This window comes from Humulus lupulus, chromosome 3 (genome assembly GCF_963169125.1).
Source record: "Humulus lupulus chromosome 3, drHumLupu1.1, whole genome shotgun sequence".
In the NCBI taxonomy this organism is placed as follows: domain Eukaryota; kingdom Viridiplantae; phylum Streptophyta; class Magnoliopsida; order Rosales; family Cannabaceae; genus Humulus; species Humulus lupulus.
Genome location: NC_084795.1, coordinates 111,152,897 through 111,164,867, shown reverse-complemented (window position 1 = coordinate 111,164,867; position 11,971 = coordinate 111,152,897). Strand labels below are relative to the sequence as shown.

At 33.1% G+C, this 11,971-nt stretch overlaps 1 long non-coding RNA gene across 1 annotated transcript; it reads right to left on the bottom strand.

Moving 5' to 3' along the window:
- Positions 1-5,137: 5,137 nt before the first annotated feature.
- LOC133823064 (uncharacterized) lies at positions 5,138-7,823 on the bottom strand. The gene is made up of 2 exons (XR_009888125.1): positions 6,912-7,823; positions 5,138-5,767 (listed from the first exon to the last, which is right to left on the bottom strand). It is a non-coding gene; the product is annotated as an uncharacterized LOC133823064 (long non-coding RNA).
- Between the last annotated feature and the right edge of the window lie 4,148 nt (positions 7,824-11,971).

The following is an 11,971-nucleotide window of genomic DNA, read 5'->3' as shown; positions in this document are numbered from 1 at the left end:
CTGAACACCCTAGGGGCAACTGCTCATCAGCACGACTGATTAACATAGAAGTCATTGTAAAACCGTGTAAATTCGATTTACTCTTGGATAAGTAGCGATGCCCTAGGTAACACGATAGTTACCCTTGATGGGGATATTTATTGGCTAGATCTTAGTGTTGAAACTGGATTCTCTCTTACAGATTAGCATTTATGTTGGAGGGTGTGTTACGTCCAAATTGTTGGAAATTATCAAGTGTTGGTTTTGAATTATATTGTGATATATTATATCTGCTTGCTCTGGGATTTTCTAAGTGCAGGGATATATTTGTTGATAAGATATAGTTGTGATATAATATATCTGCTTGCTCTGGGATTTTCTGAGTGCAGGGATATATTTGTTGATAAGATATTGTTGTGATATAATTTATATCTGCTTGCTCTGGGATTTTCTGAGTGCAGGAATTTATCTGTTTATAGTAAATAATTTATCATTGGTTATCAGGCATGGCCATAAGTTTGCCAGGAAGTTTTTGCGTTCTTGAAATTGATTGTGTAGGGTCCAAATGGATTTGGAACCCTAATTCTCTGCATGCTTTTTGTTTTAAAGTTGAACTTACTAAGCATTTTCGCTTACCTAGTTGTTTCCTATTGTAGGTAAGAACAAGGGCAAGGCAGAGCAGTGAGCGCTGAAGTCTACCTTGCAAATGTACATGTGGACCGACCTTTTGGGAAGCCGTTTTATTTTTGGAAATGTTGTGTAATTTTCCTATATTAGGCTCACTCTACTCTTTATAAAATATGTTTGTAATTAAATGTTAAGTATGGCCATACGACTTTTAAAAAGTTTTTTTTACACGGGTTTTTGTGACATTTTGTTAAATGAAAACATTGATATTTTCGCATTATTGAGTCTTGAAAATTCGGGTCGTTACACAGCAGGCATCTTGTTATGCCAACTAAATACACTCTTGATATTATTGTCGACACTAGCATGTTGGGGGCTCGCCCCACTGGTTTTCCCATCGAGCACAATCATAACTTAGCTCTCACTAAAGGCCCTTTCCTTGTTGATCCATACAGGTATAGAAGACTTGCGGGGCATCTCATTTATTTTTATCATTCACACGTTCTGACTTGGTTTACACAGTTCATATCTTGGCTCAGCTTATGCAAAATCCTCGTCAATATCATTGTAATGTGACACTTCATACGGTTCGCTACTTAAAAGGGTGTCCGAGTCAAGGCATTCTTCATTGTACTGATTACGAGTTATCTCTGATAGGCTGGTGTGATTCTGATTGGGCCACTTGTCCTTTGACTCGTCGATCTCTTACTGGTTGGATAGTGTTTCTTGGCTCATCCCCGATTTCTTGGAAGGCAAAGAAGCAACATACCGTTTCTCGGTCTTCTACTGAGGCCGAGTATCGCTCCATGGAGACAATCACTTCAGAGTTGAAATGGCTCAAAGCTTTGCTTGCGAGTTTGGGTGTCAAACATTCGCCTGCCATGCACTTATACTATGATAACCAATCGTCTCTCTACATTGCTCACAATCATGTCTTTCATGCGCGTACAAAAAATATTGAAGTTGATTTTCATTATGTTCATGATGCCATTCGTGACGACATTATTACTACAACTCACGTGTCTACTGATTATCAGCTTGCCGACATCTTCACCAAGGTTCTCGGCAAGCGCAAGTTTTTGTATTTACATAGCAAGTTGGGAATTTGTGATCTCCATGCTCCAACTTGAGAGGGGGGGGGGGGGGGGGGTATTAAGATTATTGTATATGAGCTTTATTTAGTGTATGTTTAATATGGGCTTAGGCCCATATCTCATTACTTTAGATACATTAGATTGTACATAATACCCTAAGGGTGGATTAATGAAATCACGAAAAACCTATTATCTTACTTTTGTGAGGCTGGGATGAGAGACATACCGTGTTAGAGAACTTAAAGAGAAATACTAATTAGAGAGTAGAGATGAGTGAGCTAAAAGACATACTGATGGTCACCGATGGAGGTTGTAGAGAGAATAAAAATTAAAGATGAAGGTAGAAGAGATCGTCATCGACTTGTGACATCCTCACTAGCTAGTTGAAACTAAAGAGGGACTCAAAGCCTACTATAGGGGTTGGGGGGAGAGATAGAGATTGGAGAAGAGGAAGACAAAGAGATCAAGAGATGAAGAGACTCTTCTCTAGTGTGGCTAAAAAAAGAGGGAATGTTAGGATTTCTTTAAAATACAGCCAATTCTTGCATCCTCATAGGACTAAAACCCTCAAAGGTAGGGCCTAATTTTTATACACTTGTCATTATCTTATATATTTAGAATTATAGTATAAACTTACTACATCCGATTGCCACAATCGTTTCTATATTTTTTAGAATTATAATTGTACTTTTTATATAAATGAAGGGATAAAGTAAGGGCATAAAGGACAATATAGGTAGAATTTTGATCTTATTTACAAAATTCATTAAGTAATGATATATGATTAAGGATGTAATTAATTGTATATGTTACATAATCCAAATCTAAGACCACGTAAAAATAATCGTATGCATTTTGGTTGTTTTTGCATGTAAACTTTTCAATTTAATTCTAGCAACACTAATTTTGGTTTTCTTTTGAGGTGATTGAATTCCCATTAATTAAATTTGAGAATGTATATATATATATATTATATGATTTGATAATATATGCATTCTAATTATTTTAAGTGGTATTTTAAAAAAAAAAATACTAATGTATGGTAGAATATTTAGTATTAATTATTTTTTATAATGTATTTGACAATAAGATTAATTAGTTTTTTTTTTAAAAAAAAATTATGATTTGAAGAATTTTAGCATTAATTAATTTTGTAATATATTTGACAATAATATTAATTAGATATTTAAAAAATATATATAAATCATAAAATATTTAACATAGTCTAAAATACATCATAATTAATAATGGTTTCCAAAAATACTACATCAAGGTGTGACCTGCGCCAATCAACAATGATCGAAGCCTTTTGACCACTAATGTAAACAAATACAGATTTTATAAGCATAATTGGTGAACATGGAATACCGTTAGGGCTATCTGATAATTAATTAGGTCTAAAATACCATATAATTTGCCAAGATTACCATTAAAAAACTACCTCGGTATGGGATCAGCGTCAATTACAACCAATCGAAGATTTTTGTTCACTAAAGTCAATTGGAACACTCTTTATACACTGATTGTTAATATTGGAACACTACATGTGGAAATTTGACCGTTAATTGTGAAATTCCGTTTTTAGTAATTACCAAATTAATTAAACCATGTGAATTAATTAAAGTGCGAAATAGTATTTAACTGTTTACACAGATAGCAGATCTGTCGGGACAAAATCCGAACTTGTCACGACAGAAATTGAACACAATAAATAGACAGTGCAAAACAATAACGAACACACCGAATTTTTACAAGGTTCAAAAACCCTTTCGGATAACCTACTCCTTGGGGCCACGCCCAGAGAATAAAACCAATTAATAAAGAATCACAAGTACAAAATATTGACTTAAACAAAACAAGAATCCCTCTTGAGATTTGCCGCAACTTTGTTGTACTTCTCTTCACTAATCTGATCTTGATTGAAACGCTCAACCACTTGAACTCCCTTCAATGGCCAGCGAGTGCTTGCATCCTCCCGACGCAAGGCTTGTAAAAATCTTCTCCCGAAGACTTTAAACGTTGTGTTCAAATTACAATGTGTATTCACTCATGAACATGGTATAAACTCACCACTAAAAACTAAACACACATATTTCTACAAGATCACGTGAATACTTATGATCTTGAATACAAAGAGGAACTCTCACAAATATTACAATAATGCTCACGAATAATGCACAAAAGAGTTCACTTTTCTCACTGCCTTTAGAGCCTTATTTATAGTGTCATTTTTCGTGCTAATAAAGGCTGAGAAAGAATTCTTCTAATAAAGGCAAGAATCATAGAAGATATTCTTGATTGATGAAGAGTTGTCTTTTTTAGAAGATGCTGATCCGACAGATACGATATTGGTGGGGACAGCTCAGACCTGTGTCGGATAAAAAACAAGCTCAAAAAGGAAACAACAATTAATGATGTTAAGGAACCAGTTTCCTGTTTGTAATTCTTGAGCTGCACGAAAATATATAAGCAAATAAACCAGAAACAACTTTGGGTAAGTACTGAATATTTGCAATATTAATCTTCCCTTTATAAACAAAATGGGACAATATAAGCTAAATAAGGAAGCTCACAATTATCCAAAATTCACAAAATGGGAAAGTGGATTTCCAAAAATTATAATAAAGGGAAACAACCAATTTATCTTTTAAGAAAAAGATGTTTCTATAAAAATGTCAATTATAGGATTTACAAATTGGATTTAAAATACCCCATAATCAACCAAGACTACCATATACTACTTCATCAGGGTGAGATTGGCAGCGATCGACACTAATCGAAGCCTTTTGACCACAAAAGCCAACAATAACATTCTTTATAAGTATGATTGTTGATCTAAGAACACCACGTGTGATAATCTGACCATTGATTAGGTCTAAAATACTCTAAATTATTAGCTAAGGTTAGCGTAAGCTTCTATATCGAGGGGTGTTGTTCATAGCCTTTTGACCTAAATAAGAACATTCTATAGTTTAGGTTAAAGTATTTTTTTTTAAATGTATCATTTTAATTCTCAACTTAAAACTTAAAATCTAAAATTAAAACGTAATAAAAAAAATCCAATTTAAAAAATAAATATTTTTGTATCATCTTTTTATTCATTTATAAATTTTCTAACCACCTTTTACGGCAACATAAGACCTATTACCGTGAAAACTATTCGAACCAATAAGTTGATTTTTTTTTTATTTTAATTTTGATTTAGAAATTTTTTATCAATTTTTTTGTGTATTTCCTTGATTTATAATGTTTGAGATATGGTCTTGATTTTCTATAAGAGCTATATATTTATAGACATGGTAATAATATTATATGTAAGTACTTATTAACACTATGTTGCAACAACAAGATGACATACTAATGTGACAAAAATACATACATTTGACATTTTGTATAATGAAAGTTGACAAAATACATGTTATAGTTTTATCACACACTACCTTTGAACGACATTAATTAAGTCTCTTCAAAATAGAATATGCCAACAAATAAACCTGACCTATGGTACAAAATACCCACAAACAAAATTCTATACAAATTTTAAAAATTGGAAATGAAGAAAACCTGCTTTGACAATAGCAAAAGTGGTAGCATTTTTTTGAGCTTTAATCTTCACTACACTATTAACTGGAAGATGATTATACTGTTGGTACTTGGATATCTCTATGTTACACAAGACAACATCGATTCCAATTATGTTGTGGATATCTTTGTTTTCTACAAAATTCAGGCAAACCTCACTTGGACTAAAGGACGAATGGTTTGCAATTATAGGAACAAAATAGCTACTGAGCAATTGATAGCAAATCACCTATGGTATTGAGAATTGCTCATTTGTCAGAAAAATAGAGCATGAGAGAATACAAGACTGAATCATAATTGGTTTTAAATAAGAGTATTTAAATTATTTTCTTTCGCCCTGTGTTACATAAGCTCCTACTTCTGCCAATTCAACATACAGAACATCACCTAAATGATCTTGAGCATGATAGGTTATGCCTACAGTAGCCCAATTTTCGTCCAAGTTACCCCTTCATGGGAGTCAGCTAACTTAAAATCCTTCACAACTGCATCACAGAAATTAGATAAGTAAGTTAAAAACAACAAAATCTAGTAACTGAAAAATTTAGATAGCATTTTACAATCCTCTAGTCCCCAAAAATTAACTATTCGACATATAATAGCCTCCCAATATTGCCTGGAATTTGGTATCCCTTTCAAAACTTCAGCATTCCCAACAATATATACACACCCACACACACATGATAGCAGTAACCAACAAAGGACATAGCAAAAAAAAAAAAAAATTCTGCCAATTTGACTTTTTTTTTTTAAAGAAACCTCCATGCCAGAAATATATATGTTGCCAAAAAGAAAAGAAAAAAAGAATAAGTGGTGAAATCAAATTACAGTAAGAACATATGTTTATATGACTAATTTATGCTAGTGCTATTTTTCAATGTCAAAAATAATATTAGTTATTCGATATTTTGAATCTTCATCTTAATGTGAATAACTCATTGAGATAAAATTTCTCTGTATATTATTTCCTTAAACAATGAGAACCAAACAAATTATGATATCGAAGTCTCAAACAGCAATAAAGCATATAGGTACATTGCAGATGTAAACGATCAAATTATGCATCCAAATGACCATAAAATAAATTGATGTTAATCAAAACATGAAACACTATAACACGGGTGACAATCTCATTAGTAATTGTAGCTTTTATAGTACTTTATTCAACTTAAAACACAATAATCGACTAAAAAAATATCCAACAAACATATCGACAACAAGAATATTATACAACTTCATTTCTAGGAAAAGATACCCAAAATAACGAAATTTATAACAAATGTGTAAGAAACCTTGAATTAAAATGTTGGATATTTCCTGAATCAAGAATTAAACCCCACCATGAAAAAAATATACATTTGTATATATGAAATGGTCAAAACATTTTGACGAACAAACATAATAGACTCAAAACTCCGCTGATATCGACAAACCCCATCAACAATCATCCTCTCAAAGATCACCATCACACACCTTAATATTTCATTCACAAATATATGTAAACATATATCTCTATATACATTATCATATATAGAAGAAAACTTTGGTGATGATCAGCTCAACAACATAACTGAAGAACAGAGTAACAAAAACAAGAAAGATTGAAAATAAGAAATGGGATTGACCTACCACAAGCAAAGCCTTTTGAAGCCAGATTCTAAGGTATGAGGCAGCCCCTCAAGCCCATACCATCCTTGCAGCCATTTTTGTTTCAGCTCCAATCCACCCATTAAAAAAAAAACAAACAAACAAAAACAAAATTACCCACAACGAAAAGCCAGGAATGAAACCCACCACATTTTCAAAAATGAAAATCAATGGACCCAACCTGCGCCACCAATTAACCTCACCAATCGACCTACTCTTCAACAAATTTAACTTAAAAACTTGAGAGACTCAACCAACCCACCCAAGCAGACGAACTAGGCCGACGAAATAAAGTAATGGGGAGGGAGAGATAACATAAATATCAGATTCTACGAAAACTCTTTTACCCCAAACCCAAGATTACACAAGAATTAAACGTTCTTAATTAAAATAATCAGATAAAAAAAATTAAATGTAATAGATGGTAGCCATTTGCTAAGAAGTATGAAAGGGTATATGTGTATTTTAATATATTCTCAATGAAACACCTTAATCCTGCCGTCCATTAGTGTTCTAACAACTGAAAATAGAAGGACTTAGTCCTTCGAATCCAACAGAGGGACTAAAGAAAGGCCCTTAAAATATATTGTACATATAATATTAACACTATTTATATATATATATATTTATTTATTAAAAAAGTAAAGGGGCTAGGTTGAGTCGGTTTTGATTTGAGTTGGCCCGGTTCATCGGCTAACTGACTGTTTTGTGCACCCCAATTCAGAAAGAAGAAAGATAGCAAGAAGAAAGTTCATTACGATATGATATAAATTTGATATGAAAATTGCAAACCTTTGAAGCAAATGTCGATGCCGGGAAATTATTGTTCAACATTTTTGCAATAATATGGTTGTTCTTGATGTGTTTAGTTTTGTGTATGATAACGAAGATCTAATAATAATTTGTATCCTGATAGTGCCTTTTTAGAAGACCTTATTGTGCTTGTCTTTAATGTCATATAAAATTAATCTAAATTTGGTTTGCAAAGTATTACTTAGGGTTGGCAATATGGGGTGGCGGGGCGAGACTCCGCGATGCCCCGCCCCTAATGGGGTGGGTTTTCCCTGCATTAAACGAGGTCGGTCATTAAATAAAGTGGGTTGATTTTTCCCCACATTAAACTGGGTGGGGTATGTTAGACCAGACCCACCTCGTGACCCGACCCATATACTTATTTATATTTAAAAAAAATCAAAGCCCATAGCATAAACACGGCTTTGATACTTAGATGTTTAAAAAGTCTTAGTAGTTTTTTCTATTTAGTGACTTATTTTGTTTTTTTTTTTTGCAACTCACTTATTTTATTGTTAGTCATGCGTAGAACCAACTTTTTTGGGACAATTAGATTATGAAAAGAAGTGAAGGTTGGCATTAGAATATGCTTTTATGAAGGTTGAGAATTATATTTTTTTGTTGGTTTTGAATTTTCTTTTGAGGGCTATTGTTTTGGAGGATGATAGTTGTTTGACAGCTTAAGAAATTTTATTTTGTTTCCACTATAAAAAAAAAAAAGCAGGTCAATGGAGCGAGCCGGTTGACTCGCTGCCCCATTGTGTTTGACCTACCCCACCCCATTTATTAAACTAGGCGAGTTGTTTCGCAGGGAAGGTTTTGTTGTGGGACGGGTCAACCTGCCCTATTGACATTCCTAGTATCACTTGTCAATTGTACTAGTATGAGTTTTAATATACACTAGTATTCATCAACCATACATTCATTAAATAAATAAAATACTACATTGTTCAGTTTGTAAGTTGGTAAACTTGATAATAAGTAAAATACATTTGTGTTGCTTACAAACTTCAAAATGTGTAGTAACCAAAATACATTTTTGGTATAAGACACTATAAGAGTGTTAAGTCAATTTAAGCCAAGATACAACCACTGTGTGTATTTAAAAAAAGACCAATTTTTCAAAACAAAAACCAACTTCAGGCCTAAACTAACAAAGTAGTGTCTTCACTGTGTTGGCTGAGTTTGGAACAAATCTGGGGGCAATTCAACTTCGGTGAACTCCTCATATTGTTTCATGTCCTACAATAAATAAGTGGTTAAAAAATAGATACAAAAAAGATCATGTTGAGCCAATGTATAAATAGTCAAAAAATTTAACCTAAACTGTTGCACGAAGAATGCCACCATGACATCTCTCCCTCAATTTCCTTGAGCTTAACTTGTGTTTTGTATGGCAGAAGTGGTTGCCTTATCCTTTTGCTAGAACTATAGGTGTTGGTTGATCTATAACTGGAGGTGTTTTGCATGTACGTCTTGTGTGACCGATTTGCATACAATTTTTGCAAGTCTTTGAGTTGGATATGGGCTTCAGGGTCCTCTCTTCTTGTGCAACCTATTGGGATCGGTTATAATACAAAGTCAAATGTAAAACCTTAACAATTTCACATAATGGTAATGTAAAATTTTACTTTTTGTTGTAGGCATTTAAAAATTATAATTTTCGGTCTAAAGTATTACATTGATATATCTAAGGGGCCTAAAAAGTTTGGAAACATTTTGAGGTGTTTACCATTTTTGAGCCAGTGGGACAATCACTTAGAGAGGCAACACATCCCTTGATGTTTTAAAAAATGAGATTACATAACAGGTGATATATCGCCTATCTATAGGTGACACATTGCCTAAGAGGTGACATATCGCCGAAAGATAGGCAACCTGTTTCATACAAGTTACATTTTTTCCTATTTTTTTGATGTGTTTAAAAGCTCTAATCTTATTGGTGAGACTTAATGACAGTGCCTACACAATTTAAAGGTTTTTTCTAGAGTTGTGAGGTCTTGATCACATTTCCCAACTCTCTCTCTAGCCACTCTCTATCTGTCTAACTTTCAAAGATCACAAGTTTTCGCCAAGAGATTCATAAATAAATTGGTTGTCTTTTGAATTAAAAAGGTTTGCTCAATCTCAATTCCCTTTCCTACTAGAGAAAGCCTCAAGTATCCATAGAGGGCTAGGAAATAGGATATTTGGACAATGATACATCTCATGTATAAACCTTGGTTTTAATTCTCCATCAACATAGAAGATTCAAATGGTAATCTACATAAGGTTTGAAGCTTTCAATAAAACAAAGGGTTTGTTTTACATCTATGGTTTTCACTTCTTTTCTCTTCTCTTTTGTTGGACTCTGTCGATTGGAATTTTTTGTAGACTCATATTATATTGGTGGTGTAATTTCACTTTTCCCTAATATTCATGTTCTCTATTATCTAATTTGTGATATTCTTCCTCACGATGGAAGAAGCGCAAAGAAGTTGAGCAAATTTGTCAAGGTCACATCCTCAATGCCCTCTTGGACCATATATACAACCTCTACACCAACTCCAAGTCCACCAAAGATATATGGGAGGCCGTAGAAAACAAATACAAATCTGATGAGGAAGGTACTAAAAAGTATCTTATTACTCAATATATGGAACTCAAGTTTTATTTTATTTTATTTTAAACCTCTCCTCCCCTAAATCCATGAGTTACAAATCATTGTAAACAACCTTTCTACCCTCAAAATTATATTGGCAGAGCCATTCCTTGCTGGTGGCAACATGACCAAGTTGCATCCATCATAGAGGGGATATAGGAAGAAAACCCTTCATATGAATTAAGAGACTTCTTTGGAAGAGTTTCTAAAGCACTTGAAAATTGAGGAAGACTGTGTTGGTATTAAAAGTGTAAATCATAGATATGCAACAAAATTGGTTTTTAATAATTTTATCACTAGCAGCCAGGATCATACATATATAGATATATTAAATTACATACAAATAGATTAGAGATTACCTCTTGAAGCCTATCAAGTATCCATGAATCTTTTTGTATAAATCAACAATCTTCCAATCCAGATTTTGAAAGCTCATACATTGATCTTCCAGACTAATCCTCAAACACACAAGGACGTGTGTGGGCACGTAGGATTCAAAATGTTGATTTAAGACTCTCTAGATGTACTCAACACATGAGATCTAGAGGTTTGATTGAGATAAGATGTATTAGATAGTTTTTCAGGTTTAGGGAAAACTATCGCTTTCTTTTCAGAGAAAGAGTCTGACAGTTTAAACTTTTTAATTGTTTAAAACAACTTATTCCTGAAAGTATCTCTCTTTCACTTTTATAAAGATAACCAACCTAATTAATTAATCTTTATTTTATTTAAATTAAAATGACCAGTTATAACTCATTTAATTTTAATAAGAATTAAATTTTAATGTTAAACGTCAAGTTTATATAGATAATTAATTCTCATCGGTCCTGTCATATATAATCTCTATTATATACAACACCTTTAGTAAGATGTCTATCCACATCAGTAATCCGATTCTAGATCACTTGCATCACGTATGCTCAGTAAACCGCACTAGTAGCCATTCATTAAAGATTCCTTACTTTAATATGTTAATGACTATATCATTCATTATTTATGATCTTAATTCACTCGTACTAATACAAGATCATATTCTCATGAATGAATAAGGAATTTTGTTTATATTATTATATAATTAATTCAAACACTAATTATAACATTCAAACATAATAAAATTGTACCTTTATTTAATTCAATAAAATGTCTTTACATGCTTTTAGGGCATTAATCCTAACAATCTTCCAATTTCCCTCAAAGCAAGTGAGGCATCTCTATTAATCCCATGTAGCATACATGACCCATAAACGACTATGCAGGATGTCTTGGTAAACAGGTCTGCCAGGCTCTGTTCCGATGCTATGCACAATCTCTCTAACCAGATTGTGCACAATCTCTCTAACCAGATGGTATTTCCTATCTATATGCTTTCCTCTCTTATGGCTTCTAGGTTCCTTGGAATTAGCTACTGCTCCACTATTGTCATAATATAGGATTAATGCCTTATCCAAATCTAGAACTACTTCCAGACTAGTGTAGAACTTCCTCAACCAAACCTCTTCTTTAGCTGCTTCACAAGCCGCTATATACTTGGCTTCCATGGTTAAATATGCAATACTTGATTGTTTAATACTTCTCCATAATACAGCCCCTCCACCAAGAGTGAATACTG